The sequence below is a fragment of the Planococcus citri genome, chromosome 1 (genome assembly GCF_950023065.1).
Source record: "Planococcus citri chromosome 1, ihPlaCitr1.1, whole genome shotgun sequence".
NCBI lineage: Eukaryota > Metazoa > Arthropoda > Insecta > Hemiptera > Pseudococcidae > Planococcus > Planococcus citri.
Genome location: NC_088677.1, coordinates 70,656,841 through 70,680,076, shown reverse-complemented (window position 1 = coordinate 70,680,076; position 23,236 = coordinate 70,656,841). Strand labels below are relative to the sequence as shown.

At 35.1% G+C, this 23,236-nt stretch overlaps 1 protein-coding gene across 10 annotated transcripts in view; it reads left to right on the top strand.

Annotated features, from left to right (window-relative positions):
• Positions 1-23,236, top strand: part of LOC135844575 (uncharacterized) — a 427,884-nt gene that overhangs the window by 236,194 nt on the left and 168,454 nt on the right. For 3 of the 10 annotated variants that reach the window (XR_010558652.1, XR_010558657.1, XR_010558630.1), the window contains exon 3: positions 19,633-19,713. The exons of the other annotated variants lie outside the window; for them this stretch is intronic. The gene's annotated coding sequence lies outside the window, so the exon portion shown is untranslated. The remainder of the gene's footprint in view (positions 1-19,632; positions 19,714-23,236) is intronic. 10 annotated transcript variants of the gene reach the window in all.

Here is a 23,236-nt window from a genome sequence, read left to right as displayed (position 1 = left end):
TTAACATTATTATAAAAACCATACTTTTTCTTTTTTGGGGGGTTTTTCGGTTTTTCTTCTTCTTCAGATTTCGACGTAGAAGCTTCACTGAAAACATAAAAATAAATGATTTATTCATTTTGTGCCGATCATTGTAACATTATTATAAAAACCATACTAACTTGAATTTTAAAGCCTTCTTCGCTTTCTTCCATTGTGCCTGCGGATCGCCATAACCCCAAAATCTGTTAGGTGTTGGGACATACTCGGAGATATTTTCGATCCTTTGTAGGAAAAATAAGAATTAATTTACTGTTTTAAAAATAAAAAATGAGAAAATTGAAAGTAATATTCACCCCAAATTAATAAGGCTGTACTTTCGCTGTAGGTTCATGCTCCCACCAGTATTTATGGACAATAGGCCTAAAAAAAATTGATAAATAATTTAAAATATCTACTTTATGTACTCGAAAAAAAAAATGAGAGACTCACTTTGTTATTTCGTCAGTACTGTCAACTACTTGTTCGAAACCTGCAGCAATGTCAATATAACCTGTTACTTACATAGGATTCGTCTGTATGTAAGCGCCGACTACTACTAATTAAGGTTGAATCATTCCAGGTACTATTATACCATGGGTTCAATTTGCTCGAATACATCTGTTACACACAATTCTTCAACAGCTACAATGCTACATACGAATCTTCGAATTCAACAGGTGGGCTAAAGGTATTCAAAAATTCATAATATGAAATAATTTTTCAAAATAGGTTTATATTTTTTGAGACTCACTTTGTTATTTCGTCAGTACTGTCAACCACTTGCTCGAAACCTGCAGAGATGTCAATATAGCCTCTTACACAGGATTCATCTATTTATGTAAGCGCCGACTACTATGTACTAATTAAGGTTGAATCATTCCATGTATTATTAACTATGGGTTCAAATAAACCAAAACAAAAAAGAACGAAAACTTCGACCAGATTACCCCTACAAAAAGACCTATCCGCCGAGATTGCGGAAATGTGAGTTCAGGAATGGCATAAGGTGTAAGGCCGTTTCCAATATTACGTGGAACCCAAGAAATGGGCTACCATTATTTACCGTCGATGCCCCAATTCTTGGTATTGTCAAAGATTGGCTCCAGCGATGACACGTATTGGACATTTACTGTTCCTCGAAATTGGTCATTGATAAGATCAGCTTGTTCTTTCAGGAATAATCGAAATTTGAAACGTCTTTTCATCAGGTTAGCATCGTCTCCAAGAACCGTCGGCAAGATCACTAACCGTCTGAGTCCACGCAGAATCATTGTTCCAAATAAACGTCGAATTTCCTTGTATGCATCCTCTTGGTTTGCCTGCTCTTTCATTTCATTTATATCCCAACGAAATCACGCTACAGGGCGGCATTTTCTCTTTTAATAGGTGATGGATTCCTCGGCGGTCGAATTGTGGACAGTGAGAATGCCATTTGTAATTGAATTTCCTAACTGCAAATCTCTTGAGGTCTTTCATTATGGTGGCATGGCACCTTCTTATTTTTGTCTGTATAGTACTCCCATTTTGTCTAGAATTGATGAAAGTATTGAAATACGGATATTGGAATAAATTAATATCTTAAATTCAAAAATTGAACGTTATATGAGAAAAGCATCAGTATGATGAAATAAGGGGAAAGAAGTTGACAAAAAGTTTGAGATTACCTGGGGATTTTTCATTAGGTATCACAAAAATTTATTATTACATGAAGAGAGCGTCGACATGACGAATTAAAAAATATAAAAATGAAAAGAAATTATGAAAAATTTACTTACCGACCACTGATTAGCTGTTTTTGGTGTAGGTGGCGTGATTGATGGCGGCATCGAGCAAGAGTTTTAAATTTCTTCTTTTCTGGAATCTTTTCTGGAACTTGAAGAACCATTTGTGTTTTTGCTCAAGATGAAACACCTTGTAGAACTTTTCGCTTCTTCAATTTTTGCTTTTAAGACCCCGACCCAATTGAACACATTTCTCTTAATTATCATCGCCAGGATGAGGGTGGTGTATCCGAGGGTGGTGTATCCTACGGTGGTTCCGGTTCGAATGGATCGATTTGAATCGAGTGGTCAGGTACGTATTTGGGTGGTGAATAAGTTGGGAAAGTTATGGGTAGCGAACATTCCTTAGACATATCAGCTTGTCTTTCTCGATATGGCCGCTGTGCAGGTTCAATAACCATCGACAATAGGTAGCGGAGAGCGGACTTCGTTTTGAACAATCGGAATGATTTTTTCTCGAATGCGATTTCCAACCAACAGATAGACATCTTGATTATGGAATGAGCCCGCATAACAGAGATTTGGTCGAATAGTACATAAATTGCATAAGTATAATAGGTGCCAATTTGGTAATTGAAAGTACCTGAATCTCCCCAGTTAAAATAAAAGCAGCGATTCTCGCAAGCGACAATACATTGTTCAAAATATATTATTGGCAACGTCGCCTGTTCGGTATGTACTTTCTTCTTGTCGGTTCAATCTGCGTAAAATTAGTCACTGTTTGCGAATGAAGCGAGTACCTTAATTTCTTTTTTCACTGGTTTAAAAAAATTTTTGCGTGATTTTATTACCATGAAACTTCTTCATTGACCTTCTCCTACAATATTCGTTTTCAACAAATGCTGGAGGCATAAATGCTGAAAACAGAAATAGACGCATTTAAAGTCGCAAATTGAGGGTTTTAAAATTATTAGTGGTTTACTCTTAGGAAATTGTTAGCTTTCAGCAATGATGAAAATACTCCAACTTAGTTTTTTGAAACTCATCGAGACAGCTTCTTTCCAGCCAACATGGTGGATATTCAAGATCTTATCCACTTTCCACTTGAGTAAATTTGTGTTGATTTGAGTTAGAACAGGGAAACATTTTGGATATATCCATACAACACCTGTGGAGTCCTTATATGATACAATTTTAAAATTTAGTACTGCCGTTGGTTTGGTTCTCTCATTTCATATATTGATATCTTTGATGTTACCATATTGGCCATATATCCTTCGTAGGTTCTATGGCTCCATTCCATATATTGCTATTTAAATGACGTCAAATGAGCATATGCTTATGAAGGCCTCTGTTTATCCGGCTAGGACGATGTGTCGCATTCCTTCTGTGAATGGAGTGGTTTTTGAACATGACAAATGTTTCAGTGAACTCTTTAGATCCGCTTCCCTATAAATTTAATATATCTTAAGCGTTTTGTTTGGATCTTTTAATAATATCTCCTATTAGCTTTTATTTACAGCTCGTGAGACTATTTTCATATATTTTGGTATTTTCTCCAATCATGTGGTTTTCGATGTCTCTGAGTCGTCTTGATTTTACATTATATATATTCTTTTTCAAATTTAACTCCTTCTGAGTTCTTTGATACATTTATATTTTATAAATTATAATAAGTAACTATAGTCAGTAACTTGAATCCCTACATCCTACAGTCATGTGATTTTCTTTTATTAATTGATTTTCATAAATATTCAACTTTTTGGGGAGAGAACTCAAAATGTTGGTTTTTAATTTCATAGTTCAGAAATGTACGGAAGTCCTTATGTGCCGATTGAAACACACAATCTTGATAATTGTCGCATGCTCGTTTCTCAACATTTGAATCAATGGTTGCTGCATTATCATATATAGTCAGGAAAGTTTTGATATTTTCGTTCTTTGTCCCCCCAAACTTATCAATCGAGAATTTTGGTGTTTGAGCCATAATTTTTTTGTTTTCTAGGGATCTACGAATGTATGCTACGAAAAGTCTGGACAATACTATTGCATAATACTTCTTCATCAACAGTGTTGTCGATCTTCTTATCTTTTAATTTTGGGTTCCAGCTGAGACGGCTCTCCAACCCCTGCATTCGGACTGAGTGTGACGGCAAAATTGTGATGGCACCAGAAAGGCCACCTGTCCATCCTCTCTGTAGGGTAATTTTGAGCCACCTAATAAGTAACGAGAGCTTAATTTTGTTGGCTGCGGGTTGTAAGGTTCTCTTGATTTTTAGTTTGCCATTGAACATATCCATAGACTCACAAAGAGAAATACCATATGCACATTAAATAGACATCCATTGCCACATCGTTGAGCTGAAAAGTAATGATAATGAAATACAAAAATTTGATGACGTGAATATGATTATAAAAATTTATAATTCAAATGAAACACATTTTTAATTACACATTTTCCAACATTCACTGGTATAAGTATATGTAAGTACCAATAAGTTCATCAAAATGATATAATTACCAGTGTCCTCCAGTAATAAGTGTTGCAATAATGACACCTATAAGATGGCAAAATATTTCTTTGAACGTCTTAGTGCGTTCTCTGGTCGCATGACGCGAGTCATGCTCATAAGACAGTTTGACAGATGGTCGTCAGCGTGATGACGATTTTGAATAGGTTACTTATTTTTATGTGGGTTATTTTTTGTTTGCATCATCTGTCTTCTAAAAAGAATATCCAGTCTGGCATCTTGAGCCACGGCGGCCATCCCGCAAACCGCTGGGTTATCTGATTTCAGGCAGGTACCTCGTTGTTCATGGCCCACTCCGAGTTTCGTGACTGGGGTAGAAAAGTCAAAGAAAAACAAAGGAAAAGAAAATGGAAGAAGAGGAGGAAGAGCGCGAAGCATCCTTGCCCGGGGTACCACTCCCGGTGCAAGTTAACATAGCCCATGGGTGTTGAGGGTGATTGAAGTAATGCTTAAATTGAATTAAATTTAAAAATACAGATATTGAAATAAAATTAATTTCCTAAGTACAAAAATTGAATGTTATTGTAAAGAGAGCATAAGTATTTGTATGACGAAACAAGAGGGAAAGAAGTTGACGAAAAATCATGAAAAACTGAATCAATAAAAAACGGAGATTGGAATAAGATTACTTACATTATTACAAAATTTTAATATTAATTCTTCCGCGTTCGCTTACTCCAAATCTGAGTAGCCTAGTCTCGTTTGGGATTCTTTGCATCCTCCCGTTGATCGCCTGGAAACGCTGTCTGTGGACAATTTCAACAAATCTCAAGTACTCACGTTAGTTGATTACACTATTAAATAATGCAATATGAAGACAGCGTCAACATGACGAATTGCATTATATGAAAATGAAAAGAAAAGTAAAACAAGAAATCATGAAAAAAACTTACTTACTGTGTAAGGCAAATTTGATGAGTTCTTCTCGTGATGGTAGACACATTTTTTTTTTCGTTTTAAATAAGTATTTTGAAAGAAGAAAAAAATTGATTCACAGAGCACTAAACATGAGCACAATAACAACCACACAGAACAGTATTAATAGTTGAATTAAGTAATCCTCAATCGTCAGTTGGCTGGAAAAGGAAATTGAGCGAGTGTACAAACGATATCGATAAATGATACATTTTGCACACTCGACAAAAATTCCAAGACATTTCAACAGAAAGATCGATAAGTCTACAACAACCCTTCAGAAAACAAAATACCAGTAGTGCTGATAGCACACTCATCGAGACAGCCTGTTTCCAGTCAACATGGTGGATATTCAAGATTTTTCCACTTCCCACTTGAGTAAATTTGTGTCGATTTGGGTTAGAACAGGGAAACATTTTGGATATATCCATAAAACACCCGTGGAGTCCATATGTGATATACTTTTAAAATTAAGTACTGCCGTTGGTTCTCTCATTTCATGTATTGATATCTTTGATGGTAACGTATTGGCCATACATCCTTCCAAGGTTCTATGGCTCCATTCCATTTATTGCCATCTAAATGACGTCAAATAAGCATAAATGGTTATGAGGGCCTCTGTTTATCCGGCTATGACGATGTGTCGCATTCCTTCTGTGAATGGAGTGGTTTTTGAACATGACAAATGTTTCAGTGAACTCTTTAGATCCGCTTCCCTATAAATTTAATATATCTTGAGTGTGTTGTTTGGATCTTTTAATAATATCTCCTATTAGCTTTTATTTACAGCTCCTGAGACTATTTTCGTATATTTCGGTATTTTCTCCAATCATGTGGTTTTCGATGTCTCTGAGTGTAAGAGTATGATTCGTTTATATATAATAAAGGCTCCTATAGGGGAAGGAAAAGTATACCTTATTACACTTGTTTCGCATACCTTCATTTTGAGAATACCTGGCTAGGTCGTGAGAATTGAATACATACTCGTGGCCTGTGTGAGGCAATACTTACTTTTAGTCGTATTGTCAGTATTGTTATCGCCCCTAAGATCACAAAGAATACAATACAAAGAAAATTACGAGCGCTTGGGGCGATGACCCCGTTCTATAAATCAAGTCATTTGTAAATCTAGTGAAATAAACAGGTTGCCTACTCCGCCATTAAAAAAAGGTTCAACAAAATTGGACAGTGGACACCCTGATAAAGGACAAACACGAATGTAACCTGCATAGCTTTTATTTAAATTAAAACATATTTAATGTGGTACGCAGTACCCAGACAGAATATAACTTAAACTATTTTTAGTTTTTTAAAACTCATCGAGAAAAGTGTCTTTTCCACATCACTTCATTCCCTGCATTCAGACTAAGTTGAACATTTGCGAAAATTGACGGCATTAGAAAGACCACCTGTCCATCCTCTCTATAGAGAAATTTGGAGCCACCTAATAAGAAACAGAAGTTCAATTTCGTTATGTTTTCAAAAGATTGATCACATGCAGCCTTACAGGAAATTTTAGTTAAGAGTGAAATTATGAAATTAATGGCAAAATTGCGATCAATATTTTGATGAACATTACTTTCACAAAATACTTACGTTTGACGAATCTCTTCCTCTTCCTCTTCTTCCGGTACTGATTCAGCACAAATGGGATTCATCTCAGGGTCAACACGTTGATGTTCGAAATCTTGTTTAATGAGTAGATTAACATAACGTATCAATTCAGAACCTGTAAGAAAAAAACATTGTTTAAATTTTTGAAATGTTTTTTTAAAAAAAAAAAAAAAAAAAAAAGTTCCACTTACGGAGATTTCCATAATCTCTAATAAGGTTGTCGAAATTTTCGCCCCAATTGGGGTATTCATCGTCTCGGAAGGTAACTCTTCATAATCTCTCGCCTAAAAAATCAATTGTAAAATTTCAATAAAGTAGGTACCTACTATTGTACATGCTTAAGCTTGATATAAAGGCAAGTAAATTTTTAAACTCTATTTTGCTCAGTGGCCTTGATAAGCTATCCTGTACTTTGACCTTATATAATTCTGGACAAGTGATATTAAAAAATTCTAAAAATTCCGCACTATGTGAACATTGCACAAATTTTTCTTTTATATTGTGGCCCTGTTCCTCAGAATCCGATTGACTAGCCGGCATAAGGATTAGGAATTTATGACAATCATCAAGGTACTAAAGTTGTGTATTGACCTACTCTACTATTCAGCCAATAATACCATAATGTTATCATAAAAGAAAAAATACAAGTACAGGGTGGACAGAAATATCGGGTACCCCTAAAAAAGTTTTCTGCTAAATACTTTGGTTGGTCACAGTGAATGATAATAATGGTAGCATATGATTAGTTGTTAGACTGGAGAGATAACATTTCACCAATCATATGCATCTATTTCACGTTGCCAACCTATATTTTTAATGAAAAACTTTCTTAGGGGTACCCGATATTTCTGTCCACCCTGTAGGAAAAAATCATAGGATAAATACCTGATATTACTCATTGATAATATACGGACACTGGGCTATATCATTTTAAAATCACGCTCATTGAAATATACGACCACTGGGCTATATCATTTTAAATTCGCGACACGAATAGTGTGTACCGAACAGAAGTAAGGAATATAGGTTCTCGATACAGAAGTACACCAACGTCGAACTATATCATCGTAAATTCGCGAAACGAAATAAAAGAACAGAATTGTGACACAAACGCCGCACTATGTCATTTTAAGTCGCGAAAAAAAAACGAAAAAATTATGGAAAGGTAGAGCGTACCTATACCATGGAGACGAAAGTGTAGCGACCGAACGGAATAACGACTGCGCCAATGTTAACGAAGTACTATTTCGAATAACCTTTTAATGAATCATAATAAATTATTACAAGTATTTTATATACACGATTTTATGCTAGTCAGCAAATACCTATCAGCAATAATACCTACGAATATGACAACTACCTATAATGATATAACGGTAAATAGAATGATATAACGGTAAATAGATGAGTATAACTATAACGGGGGGCTCAAAGCATGCGTCCATTGGGTATTCATCTTGAATTCGAAAAATTGTATGCAACATGCCAACCATCTAAAGAACACGATATAGAGGCAATTCCATTTCTATCTCCACCTGAATATGAAAAGAAATTAAACATTAAAAGAGCAGTATCTGTTTTGGAAGATGATGGAAAAATTATACCCATACTAAATCGAACTAACATAACGCGTAAATACAGGGAGTTACCGAAAGGTGTAGTTGATGACGGTCCAGAAATATTCGTAAGACGATTACAAGATGATCTTCACAAAGCTGTCAGTTCCGGTAGACTAACCCAACAGCAAGCTGACCACGCTTTCAAAGTACTTGAACCATTTAAAGATGTATTCAGCAAATTCCCTGGAAAATATATTGGCGATAAAGTACCTTTAGAATTTAATATTCCAATGAGTACTATTCGATATCGTGGGGCAAAATTCAACCCATCGAAGAAATTAATGGATAAGCTACGAGTTGAATTACAAGTTATGTTAGCAACCGGTGTTATAGAACCATCAAATTCAATTTATATCAACCCCATAGTGGTAAATGAAAAGAAAAATGGGGAAATTCGCGTATGTTTAAATCCTGTTGATTTAAATCCAATTTTACACAATAATAATTATAATGAAGCCGGTTTATTAGATCGAATTATTACTGAGGAGGCAGATGCCAAATTCTTCTCTACATTAGATTTTGTAGCAGGGTTTTGGCAGCTCATTCTCGAAGATCGATTTCGAAAATATTGCGCCTGTCAAGTAGATGGGCGCGTATATCAATTCATCCGGTTGCCTTATGGCTTAAAGGTATCTTCGGCGTTATTTGTTAATTTAATTAACAATATCATACCTGATAAAGAGGGACTTACAAAATACGTCGATGATCTATTATTCAGAACTGATACATTCGAAAAAATGCTAGAACTACTCGTTGAAATACTCAAGATACTAAGAGACAATGGTTTAAAATTAAATGCGAACAAATCTACCTTTTTCAGAGACAAGACTGATCATTTAGGATTCGATTTGAAACCAGGCTTGATCTGTAAACAGGATAAAAAGAAATGCAAAGTTGCCGAATATATCAGGAAGCATACTAATAAAGATGGTGACTGTATTTTGACTGAAGAAAAAGAAATTTTAGAATTAATTGGATTAACCGGTTTATATAAGCGTTTCATCAAATGTTATATCAACAAATTTCATGTGGTTTTGTTCAAATCAAAAAAACTTACCTGAATTCAATTTCAATACAAACACAACGACGACGTCCAACAGTCAAGAAGCTTTTGATATTCCCAGAGATGGAACCGATTATAATCGAATGAAAAATGATATAAAAAAGCGACATAAGCGATGGTTTGACTTACAGAGACCTGAACTAACGATATCTAGCATTACTGTCTCGAATTTTGTTGAAGAAGAAGAGTGCTGAAAATTATGAATCTTCAGAATTACCTAATGAACTTCGAGTTGATTGAATAAGTTACAAAATCTTATGAGAATATGTATGTCACTTCTTTGCAGGACCTCTCAGTTGGTCTCTCTCCCTCTCTAAATCAATTTCAACAAAACTTAAAAAACAAACATAAATAAAGAATAATACGCTAAATACATATGTAGGTTCATATACCTATTCTTTCAGGTGAAAATCCAAAAAACATCCGCCAGATCTGATTTTTAACTTCTTAATTTTCGAACAGAAGCTCAATCATTGGCCCTCAAATAACTACCCGCATGGAGTAAATTTAATAACACATACATATGATGATGCTTTCCTTGATGGATGGAATGGGCACAGTCCGGGTCTATCCGAGATCCTTCCCATTTCTATCCAATGTAAATAGGTACCTAATAAAAGGCAATGCGATGAAAATATTGGAATTAAAAAACCCAACTTGGAAAGGTTTTAAGAAACTATGTGATCATATCCAATTTATTTAAATTTTCATAATGCATTTGGAGCCTCAAGACTACTTACTCAGAACAAACTGATATCTCTTTATATCTAGACGCGCTACTGTGAGACTTATGGCGATGGCTGCTATAGAAGCGGGGGGGAGGGTACTTACCCCTTCTGTACCAAAACGTAACAATAAAAAAAAAATACGGGGAAAACAGCTCTACCCCTTTTGCAGCAAATTGTAACAATAACACTTTTTTGAATAGCTAGGGAGGGAGATAATTCAACCCTTTTTTTTTTAGCAAATGATAGCGATAACAAATAGAAAAACGAGGAGGGGAATAATTCAACCCCTTTTTCAGCAAATGATAGCAATAACAATTTAAAAAACGAGGGGGGAAATAATTCAACCCCTTTTCCAGCAAATGATAGCAATAACAAATGAAAAATGAAGGGGGGAAATAACTCAACCCCTTTTGCAGTGAATGGTAAGAATAACAGAGAAACGAGGGGGGTACAAACCAACCCTCAATTCTCGCAAGAGGGAAGTACCCAGTTTTGGGAATTCTAAAAGCGGTTCACAAATTCTACAAATGATAGGTACCTATATATCAAAGGAAGTTTCAATTTTCGTAAGAATTTGATATTTTTCTATGAATGCCAGCGCAATAATAAAATCAGGTATATAATTTTCACGAAATGAACGTAATGTCGTATTGTACTCCTTAAGAATACAATTAGCGTTCACTTAAACGCTTGCCCGACACTGATGATAAGGGATGGTTAATTGGTTAACCTAATTAAAACAACAAAGAAATAAAAAAACAAACTTACCTTCAATTATTAATATTTATCAACATTTCATGGCAAATTTTGCAAGACAATTTCCGTAGCTGTTGAAAATAAAAAAAGAGGTAATGTAAAATCTCTTCTCTTCTTCCAAAAAAAAAGTTCTTAAATAAACTTACCAAGAAAAGCATGCAGGCTGCCACTAAAACAATGCGCGCACCAACACTCATCATGATCTTATACATGACAAAAAATATAATGTTGATTTTATCTTAAAGGCACACGGCTGGGAGTTGTGGCCGCCATTCCCTTCATGGCGAGAATTTTCTTGTCCACCAACTCCACCCATATCTTTTCCACGCATTGTCATGGTCGTCGCCTTCCTTTGGTCTGAACTGCCAAGCAGCCAGCTGGCGTATCACGTAAGAGCTCCTCGCGGTTCTTCAACACCTGAAAGAAAAGTGATACAATCAGTTTTCAAAGAATGCCTTAGATACCTACATCTCCTCTATCTACATATAGTATGGAGAAAAGGGGCTAAAATCATATTCACGCGTTTTTGGTATTGAATGGATAGAGTGCTGTCAGAGTATGTTGAAAATTCGCCCCGGGTCACTGGATGTTCTGTGACCTGAGTATCTTCATACATCTCCAAAAGCACATACTGCCTGGTTGATTAATATGGGAAGAGGCACCGTCCGACATACAAAAGTATCGGATTCGAATCAGCCAAGGGCAACTGTAGCATCTTGATGATGGGTAACAGCTCCTCTGGCTTTTCCTGTACTTACTTCCCCTGCACAAAAATACATACAACAACTTTTAAAAATAATGAAAAACCAAATAGGTACATAGATATAGGCAATACCTACTTACATAATTTTCACACTCACGGCTCATATACTCCACTGTATGCTTTGACAGTTCTGCAGGCAGCTTTATCAGCTCCACATATTTTATCTTCCTCGTGACTTTTCTTCTCATCACAAACGTGATTCTATTAATAAAAGAAAAATCCTTAGGAAAGAGCATGGTCTAAAGCACAACATTAAATAGACATCCATTGCCACATCGTTGAGCTGAAAAGTAATGATAATGAAATACGAAAATTTGGAAATATAAATATCTGCTAATTAATTATCTGTATTTATCCATTTTATTATTAAATTGTGACTACATCAGGATGATGGTTTCTTTCGTGCTTCATTCTGGATTGCGTACTATTGAAAATTTTACTGCAATCGACCAGTGCAATTCTGAATCAGAAACAAAAAATGTTATTTTTAAAAAACTTGAATTTTTTGTATTCGTAACAAATTTGTTATTCACTGCACGCCAAAATGTAGCTCCACGAAGTTTCCTATCTTTAATAATACTCGTTACACATAGTTAACTGAGGTGGTTTTGGTTCATTGTAAAACCACACTGTACCTCCAACTGCAGGGTATTGAGAGAAGAAAGGTAGCAGGTACATTAATTAAACTTACTTTTTTAATTCATTGTCAATTTTACTTATTTCACTCTCATATAAACCAAGTAATTGAGAAGAAACTTCAACAGCATTTGACAGAATTTTGACTGTATCTGCATGTGAATCGAAATTAAAATGTTGTGGCGAGGAGGATGTAGATACCACTTCTTCTGAATTATCTTTTAATGATACGAGATCACTGATATCGCCACCATCAATAGGAGAATATTGGATGAAAGATCCGTTTTCTGAGAAATCTGTAGATTGCACAGAATCCAATTCGTTTTCCTTTATACCGAGATTATTAGCCTCATTTACGGAATCAAACTGTAACATATAACAAAATACAATACATTACCTTATTACCATAAATTATATTTATAAATTGAAAAAATACACACATACTTACTTACATTTGCTACAGTTCTACAAATAAAATTTCTGATACTGTTGGCTAAATCTCTACCAGTTGAGTTCGCATTGTTTTTAGCTTTATATTGTTGTATAAATTATCTTTGTATCAGAGAAATGTTCTTGAACTCACGAGACTGATTTTTTATTTCGATGCTAAAAATCCTATAATGATGTTGGAAAAATAAATAAAAATATGTGAAAGCTTGCCATTTAGGGTTGAGTATTTTTGAAACATTTCTAATTATAATTTTGTCAAGATCGTTGGGTGGCATTCCGCTTTTTTCTAAAGAGGTCCAAGAGGCTAGGGATTAATTTTTCAATTTTAAATTCAGAGGATTTTTTGCATGGGATTATTTTATCGATAATGACAAAAAGCATTCAATCATAATTTTTTCATCTCTCTTCTTTCAACTAGAGATAGTTTGTAGCCTCTACTGGCAATTGGAGTGTCGTCAAGTAGATTCATTTTGTACTCTCTTGTATTTGCTCTGACTATGTTTAGTGGGTCTGTAGTAAACAGATGTTTGTAGTGTTTTAGGAATCTGATTAATTTCTTTCTTTGTTTTGGTCTTAGGCCTGGGTTAATGTCAATCACATTTCCTTCATTGTCTTTTAGTTCTTCCTCTGTATTAGTATCATCATCTTCATCTTCATTTATAATTCGGCGAATGTTGCTGGTACTAATTTCTATCTTTTTCTGCAATGGTTGTATTTTTGCTATGTGCTGATTTTGGTACAGTTGTTTTGGTACTGTAGTATAGTTCTGTATTTTTATCGCTTCTTTATTGTTCTCTTCCTTTACTGTTCTAACAGTAGTCCCACTATAATATAAATACAGATAAATTAACCGATTTAGCAAAGGCAAAATCACAAATATATTGCTGAAAAGAAAATTTTATTTTATTAATTACTTCTCTGAGAGCTTGTATAACTCCAGTTTCAAAATCGGTTTTAATTCTCCCAGGATACCAATCACATTCTGCCTGCACTTCCTGAAATAACCCCCGGTAAATTGCTGCAGTTTTGCATTTGAGGAGCGCATATACGATTGGTATGAACTGAAATTATAATTCTTGGTATCATTTAAAGAAAAGAAAATTATGCACAGAAGTCTTATATCTAACAAAAAAAACTTTTGAGAAAAAAAGCCGAAGGCAAAAGGCTAACTCACAGTTCCTTCAATTATGGCACCTCAATTATGGCACCTCATTAGTAATTATTTACTATGTGTTCTGTGTGTTGCAGAGCTACATGAATGATAGGTACCGAGAAGGTGCTTGTAACTTCAAGTTGTACACCAAACCGATAATAAGTAATTGACAATTTGCCAGCTGTATTCGACATTGATGGTTTGAACCGTGTTATGTTGTTGCCGGATACGACAATAAATGTATGCAAGATGCTCTTTCCATCGACAACGTCGCGGTAATTGTTTTAAAAGATCGCGTCTTTCTTCGCAGCATATATCTTCTAAAAAAAATAAAATGAAAAAAACATAACAAATAATGACGGATCAACTGCCGGAGGTATTTAGGTCTTAAAAAATATTAAAAAACATGAAACAAACAACAAACAGCAATGATGATAAATAAAGTGAAAAAAAAATTGGTGATCATGATGACGACGTCTAGGTGGAGCGGAATTGTCCAACTACTCCCCCTTATCATCAGCATCATTAGGCAGGGACTGTAGGGGGAGTCGATGGCGACGTCTAGGTGGAGCGGAATCGTCCATCTACTCTCCCTCATCATCAGCATCATTAGGCAGGGACTGTAGGGGGAGTCGCCTACAACGAGCAACGTTTAAGGGAACTGAAAAGTTACTTTTTCCTCTTTGTATGAAATGTGCTCTAGAGAGTACACATACAGATACAGAACGTGAAAACCGAATCTCCATCAATATACCTAAACGTCAAAGAAACCTTTTGCCCGCGATTCTTCTTTGAATTCAACTGTAGTTCTGTAGAAGAAAATTCGTTAATTATTAATCAGAATCCATCCTGTAAAAAACAAAAAAAAAACAGTAATAGTTAGAAGGTTCAGCTTGAAAAAATAAAATAAAGAAACACTAGGTACTTACGTATTCTGGAGAGGCGTTGATGTCATTCTGGGATGGAATGGGACCCTGTATAAGTTCTCTTGGTCCCGCCATTCCAGAAGGTCCTGTGACCAGTCCCTCTGCCGCCGCCACCAAATCTGAATACAAATCTTCACGTGCAGGCTCCGGCTCCTCGACATACACTTCAAACCTATCTGCAGGTTGAGGATCGTTTCTGAAAAAATAAAATAAAATGATTTGGAGTACATAAAATGAATTGATTATTGAATGAATAAATAAAAAAATTAACTTACATTACAGGAGGCTCATTTACCAGAATTTGCTCGATTGTCTCCTGAGCGACGCCAAGAACTTCCAAGAATACAATCAGGATTTTGCGGGCCCAATATGAGGTATGTGTTTCTTCTCCTATTTGAGCTTCGATGACGAAGCAATATCCAGAAAGGTGACAATTTCCTTGAAACTCGGGATAGGTACATCAACCTTCTCTTCTCTTCTTATTCCTAACTAAGCGAACTATTCGTTATCATTATTATTGAAACATATTTAATGTACCTAGTTGAAAAATATAAGCTTACAAAAGAATAATAATATGGTAAAACTTCCTAATAACTGATTGAAAATTTCAGATCTCTGATATGAAATGGAACAGTTCCCTAACCTTATTTATCGTTCAGTGTACTTGATGTTTGCTCGCGGATCCGCTGTGGCCGCCATTCCCTTCATGGTGGGAATTTTCTTTTCCACCAACTCCGCCCAGCTTTTCCACACATTGTCGTGGTCGTTGCCTTCCTTTGGTCTGAACTGCCAAGCAGCCAGGTGATATGCCACTGTATCATGTAAGAGCTCCACGCGGTTCTTCAACACCTGAAAAAAAAGTGATACAATCAGTTTTCAAAGAATGCCTTAGATACCTACGTCTCTGTCTACATATAGTATGGAAGAAATGGGCTAAAATCATATTCACGCGCTTTTGATACGGTATCAAGTATTTAATTTACTTACTGGATTTAGAGTGCTGTCAGAGTATGTGGAGAATTCGCCCCAGGTCACTGGATGTTCTGTGACCTGAGTATCTTCATACATCTTGAAAAGCACATCTCGACGCAGGTGGTTATCAAATACCACCTGGTTGAAATATTGGAAGAGGCGCTATCCAACGTACAAAAGTATCGGATTTGAATCAGCCAAGGGCAACTGTAGCATCTTGATGATGGATAACAGCTCCTCTGGCTTATAGGCAATACTTAATTTTCACACTCACGACTCATACACTCCACTGTATGCCTTGACAGTTCTGCAGGCAGCTTTATCAGCTCCACATTTATCTTCCTCATGATTTTTCTTCTCATTGCAAACGTGATTCTATCGTTAAAAGAAGAATCCTTAGGAAAGGGCATGGTCTAATGCACAACATTATTGATTATCTGTATTTATCCATTTTATTATAAATTCTTTTGTGCTACTTCCAATGTAATGTAAGTGATAGCGGCTCTTGCGCCGGTTCTGCTGCATTTTCTTCCAGCTGAATCTCGTTCTCTTCCCTAAGTAGGTAAGCACATTTTCGCTTAATAGTTTTTTAATAATTGCTCGCAGTTACCGAATTAATTTACATATGAAAAAACACTTTACTGTAGATTTATTGACTTTTAACACACGTATAGGACGTTATGGCAAAGAAATAAGAAGAAGTGCGATGGAATACCATGCGGAGGTTTTCTTATCTATAGTTTTAGAATTTTTAAAATGCCGAAATCAATGACTGGGACTCTTCTAACTTCGCCACACTTATAGCTGACATACAGTCTTCATACATTATCGGAAGTGAATCAATTTTTAAAATTTGTTCTAAGTATAAAATTCCATAATTCAAATGGATCATCAATAATTTCTTTATCTCCTAAGAGAGAGAATGTAGGTAGCTGCACACCGTTGTGCAAGAAATATGTATTATTTTTTTTACAACTGCATTTCATTGTTTCGCAACCTTTCATCTTGCACCTGCAATGATTATATCTGTAATTATTTTAAGCGAGAACAAATCAATTACACGGAGACTTGTTTCACTAAAAAACAATTTCAAATGATTTCAAAGAAACACATCCAACTATGAAAATGAGATGTTTCTCTCCAGTTCACTGTAAAAAATCCCTCTCAGTGAAATTCACAAAATGAAACAATCTTTCAAGAACTACTTACCTAACTGATGCAATTGGAACCATTTATTCAATTGTGTAGCTTTGAGCGAAACCTTTTTTATTCGTGTTATCTAAACCAACTATGACGTCGTCATACTGCATAAGTAATTTATATTACAGAAGTTAAAAATTAATCACATAGGTTGATACGAGTATTTCAAGAATTAATGATGGAAAACACTATCTAACCATTGAGAGGATTAACTCAATAGATCTTTCAATTGCATTAACGTGTTCCTCTGCCTCATGAATAAACGATGTTCTGGTAGCAACTAGAGCTGTATTATTTGTGTTGATTATTTCAATGTATCTTTTGTCGGCGTAATCATTCGTCTAATTAAAACTCTGTTCAAATAAGAATGAAAAATTTTGAAGAATTGTATGAAATACTTTATGTAAGTTATATTAAACAGAGAGATACCTACTTTGCTACGGGTATTGTCCATGATAGGCCTGTGGAGCTTTTAAACAAAAAAAAATACACATAAATAATATAAATACAGATAAATTCAAAATTTACACATTATTTTTTTATCTCACCATTTAGGCCTCTACTCCGTTAAACGATTTAGCAAAGGCCAAATCATGAATATATTGCTGAAATAAAAAATTATTTTATTAAAAAATCTTTCTGAGCGTTTTTATTTGCATATTCGCGAATAAAAACGCATCGTTCCAGATTTTACAGTCGACTCTCGCTGTCTGATCACAAATTGTGATTTTTTGAAATTGTTTACCTTTTTCGGTATCACGTACTGATTGTGTATCCATATATACCGCTAAAACATCTATCGTCGAATTTTTGGAATCAGCAATGAATGTTGCTTGTGCTAAATTAATGAAAATAAATTGACAATATTAAACAGTGCAAAATGTACTCGTATAATGAAAAAAAAAAAAAAATACAAAACAAGGAACAATAAAATAGGCAGAGGAACGAAACTGGGGGGGGGGAGATAATTTTGATACAACTTGAAATTTGAAAAAAGCGTATTCAGTAGTGGTTGTTTTAAACCTATGAATTTTTTCAATTTTAGAAGTTCTAAACTTCAATTTTTTATTCGTTTTCCTTTTTTTTTCTCGTTTTGTTATTCGTTCATTCGTTGATGGGTATCAATTTTTAGTACTATTATTTGACTGTTCTTGATAAATTTAGATCTCAAGCTTCACCTCTAACTTATCGATAATATAAACAAACATGAAAATTAGAAGGAAAAAAACGATAAAAAATTCAAAATCAAAAGCTCTGAGATTGAAAAAAAATTAAGAATTGAATAGTCAAATAATAAAAGTAGGTAGGTATAAGTATCTACTTGAAATGTGTAAATATTTAAAAAAAAATTGAAAAGGAATAAAAAATTCAAAGTTCAGAACTTTGAAGATTGAAAAAAATAATAAATTCGAAACAATCACTAAACACATCTGATACCTGACCAGATTAACCAGATGAGGTATTGGGTAAAAGCAAGAAACGAGGACATTTTTGGGATCAATGTACTCGTTGAAAAATTCAATAGTCGATTTTTGGGTGAAAATTCTTTTTTATTTTTTTCATTCTAATGCTTGTTCTTAGAAGTTACCCATTTTCTACCAATGAATTCATGCATTTTTTTTTCATACTTACAACTGAATACTGAATAACATTTGATAATCTTTTTAATTGATTTTTGAACTCGTTTCACTTACACCCAACAACATAGGGGGGTTTCAGGAGGATGTAATGTAATGCATACCTACATTCCAATATCACAAGCCTTTCTAACCCCAGGTCCCAGGGTCTCTTAGGGTAAGAGAAGGTATAGAACAAAAATCATTATGAAGGAGGCCAAGTCGAAATATTTTCAAATTCATTGAGTTAGTACAAATACACTTACATATTTAAAAATTAATTTCAAATTTCAGATGATTGAATATTTTTTGGATGAAAAATTGTTGACCTAAAAAATTCAAAAAAGGAATTCAAACATCAAAATTCCTTGAGCGACAGTTGTCTTATGTGCACTGCAGTGTTTGCCGAGTTGAGTGGAGATGCAATTGGCGAGTTGGGTGAAGATGTGATTTCAGTAGTTGGCGTTGTCATCATCGTTGTCGCCATTGTCGCCGTCGTCGTCGTTGTTGTTTTCTCTTGAAATAGTAACCAACAACGACCAAGGCATGGGTAAAGGTATATAGAAAATATCTTCGTGTTTGTTTTTTATTCTTGTAGTCAGAATTAGATTTTCGAGCAAGATACCTCGTACCTGGCTACATGTTTCTGGCCTGGGTGTATTGGTATTGTTCAACGCTCAGAGAACGTTTACATCCCTCTACTGTATCCCTCAATTCCAGCATCATTATTCCGGGGGTGAATACTTGTTGAGCGATATTTTCGGGCACAGAAATTAGGCAGCCTGCTCAGCATATACCTATGAAAGACTGTTAAGAAAGAATATAAGGGGAGCAGGAAGAGGTGGTGATGATGAGGCCTAAAGTTCATCGAAAAAGGGGGATGCTTGATGACGATGAATGCACTGATGGCTTCGCCAAAACGTCGTATACTTTGTTCTTTGATTTCAGGTTGCAAGATACCATCATCGTAGTTGGAAGATTGGAAAATTAATGTAGACTCAGCACACCGGTTTCGAAACGTTTCTTCAGGTAACCAAACTTTTATCAAACGTAAATTAAGTCAAAATAGGATAGGAATAGAGTAATAGTATATAAAAATAAAAAAAATAAATTTCTGTCAAAATTACACTAACTCAACTTTAGACACATGAACTCAGCTTAATGACAAAATACAACAAAATGAGAAAAGAAAGTTAGGATTTTGGTATTTCGAAACAAAAAGCAGCAGAACAAAAGAAAATTTTACAATATAACGGAGATGACCGAGCTTAGAAAGGTAGAGAAAAAGAAAAAAAAAACACAGCCAAAACTTACGTAACGAGTAAAGCAAAAACAAAATTTCGCATCTTGAGCAATCTCAGCTAGCTTCGATTCAGCTGGCTCGACGTCTCTCATCTTATTCGTGATGTCTGTCTTCGTCGCGCCGATCATCGCGCCGGTGGTGTTCGTCTTGATGTTCGGCCTCGCCGCAGTTCTCAGCTGGCAGAGGTTCGCGCGCCGGAGTAATTAGCCACGTTAGTAGTAAAGGCGTGAACTCGCACCCAGCTTTTTTGGTACCTCTGCACCCAGTACCTATAAACCCAGTTAGTATAGGGTTATATGGAACGTGTTTCGCGAGGCGGGATGCGGGGAGGAGGGATGGTCCGCGTACAGGTAGTTTGCAGGTATACGATGCGTGTTATCTGTTCTACCCCTCACACCGCTACCACCACCGGCAATGGGTATTTTGTATACATACCTACGTGGAGTGCGTCCGATGCATTCACTGCCCTGTACCTTGGAACCCAATACCTATACACTCGTTGCGTTCGTTTTCTACACTATGTGTGTATGTATTCGAGCGTTGAAAATCAGTATATTTGGCTTATGCACGAATTTTTTTTTGGGTAGGCACGCACGTGTATATAAATAGGTAGGTACCTATACTTTACGAGAAATTTAAAATAGCGTGTACGTATTTTTTCGAAGACGATATCAGACAAATTTTGCCATCTATACGCAAGAAGATAGGTTTGAATAATATTAATTTTCGTGAATACCCTCAATTATTGGATTTGCCATCTTAGAAATGAACTACATAGGATAACCCTACAGACTGGGACTGTCGATGAATTAATGTTCAGTAATCGCATGCCTTGTAATGGGCCATCAGTGGAATATTTTTGGAATCGGATACCCTACCAAGACCAATTTCGAAACGCTGGGAAACTCCAAGAGCGTGATGGAGATACATTTGTTAGATTCATTTTTTTTCCAAAGTTCCACAAGCACCAGTTAAATTCATTTTTTCGATGGGAAAGGCTGTTATCTGATCTGTGATTTGTTGAAAAATCGATATGCTGATGAAAGGATCATACTTCGAACATGGATGAGCATGAGAAACAAAATAAACAAGCGAAATTTTATCGCCCTAGTCGTGGGTATGTTAGAAATGGAGTGTAGGTACGCGCCACAAAAGTGTGGAGAATCATGATCTACAAAGGTTATGGCTATGTTGTAAGATATGGTACAATGCTCCAAGTGATTTGAAACAATCGGCGATTAACCAAATATCAACCCAATTACATCTGTTCAATTCCTATCGTCTTGAAAATTTCATGAACACTTCGTTGGAGGTCCTATTGGTAGTTCTGAGGAGTGCAACTTTCGAAACGAGAAGCTCATTTTGAACCAACTCTTGGCATCATTTGATCCTTGGCAAAAGTGCATATGATTTGCAACAAATAATGGAAATGTATTTTGAGAACGCTGATACAATTATCCAGTTCAAACAGAAAGTCATGGTAACAAGCCAACACGTACAGAATCTCTTTGTCAAGTTGATAAAGGAACCTAATTTTGAAGAATTGAATAATTTTGTGAATTTTTGTTACCTTAATGAAGATACAGCGAAACTTTCCAAGCAGCAGTTGCTACGGTCAAATTTTCTCGATGGAAGATCTGTTTTCCAGTCTCATCATCTTAGTCACACTACATACTTAATTCAACGAGTTCATCTGCGATGCTTATAATAACGTTGATCTTGCTACAAATTTCAAAAATCAACTGTTGTTGTCTCTTATGAATCCAGAAAATTTATCACGATGGCTTTTTCTTGTATTAATGAGCATGTCGAACGAATTTATAAAATTTTTTCAAACATTTCTTTCATCGGAACAAATGATGCACGAGATGAAGACGCGTGTAATTGATTATCTGAGGCAATGTATGTGTTCGTATCCTTTCAGGACAGCGATTAATGATTCTTCCTTTGATCAGTTTTTTTGTTGTGGTGTTTGGGAAGTAATGAAGAGGTTAGGAAATTCAGGCAGGCCAACTTGGGATTAGTACGAGAACATTCTAGAGTAGTTAGGTAGGTAATTGGGATTTATTAAACATGGAAATGCTGTACAAATGTCAAAATCAAGACAACCCCTTATTTTTTAGTTTTTTTTTATGCGTAGGTTTTTTTTACCTCTTAGAAAAGTTGATTCAGTTCACTCAGAATTTTTGAATTTTTGAAATGGCGATTCTGTAAGATGGCTCTTATTTTGATAGGTACTCGTGAAAAAATGTTTTTGATTTTTCTTGTGGCGAATTTTTAAATATTTAAACCCCCATTTTATCGAAAGAAAAAATTCTATGAAAATTTTGGGTTTGGTGAGTTGAATTCCCAAAAGATAAAAAATGTTTGAATTAATTCCTAACTCGTGTTGGATCTCGAGTGACATTCGACAGAACTGCGCTCTAAAATATTTCCCCCGTTTCAAAAATTATTTCTTTCCATGCTTTGGCCCGATTTAAGCATGCGAAATATTTCAGAAGTAAGCATTTTAAAAGCACAAATTTACCCAAAAATTGGCGATTGGCGAATTTTCAACTGCACGGTAGAACCCTAAAAGTGGTCTTGGATTTTTATGGTAATGGTTTAGGACGTCGTAGAATCTCAAAAATTATCTTATGGGACTGGGCCATTTTTTACCAAAACGGGTCGGGTAGGGGGGGGGGGGGGTAAAGCAAAAAAAATCATGATTTTTTTTGAAAATTGCCTACTTCTGTTTTAGAACTTTTACGAGGATAATAATAATAAAGATTAATTTTGCTCGGAAAACTGAGGAAAGTAATTTCTTGAAAAGAGAAATTATTTGATCAAAAAAACAGAAAATTTTTTCTATTTATTATTTTTTTGTTTTTTTTTTTCAATTTTGCTGCGGGTCTTTATGTAATGAAAAGTACGTTGTTTTTTTTAGAGAGAGAAGGATGTTTTTTTTGAAAGGGATTTAGACTAAAAAATAGAGAATTTTCAAAAATTATTCCATTTTTTTTTTAAAATGTACTTTGGCTGGTTATGTGCAGAGGTATCAAAATAACTTGAAAGACCCTAGGCGGTTTCTGATTCAGAAGGAAATTATTCAAAAAAAATTCTTAAGCAATAAAAATATTTTTCATTACCTGTACTAATTCACGAAAAAAAAATGATTTCATTTGTTTAAAAGAACATATATTTTTCTATATTACCATAGAAAAAGAAGAAGAAAAAAATAATAATAGTAATAATACAAAGTATGAGTAT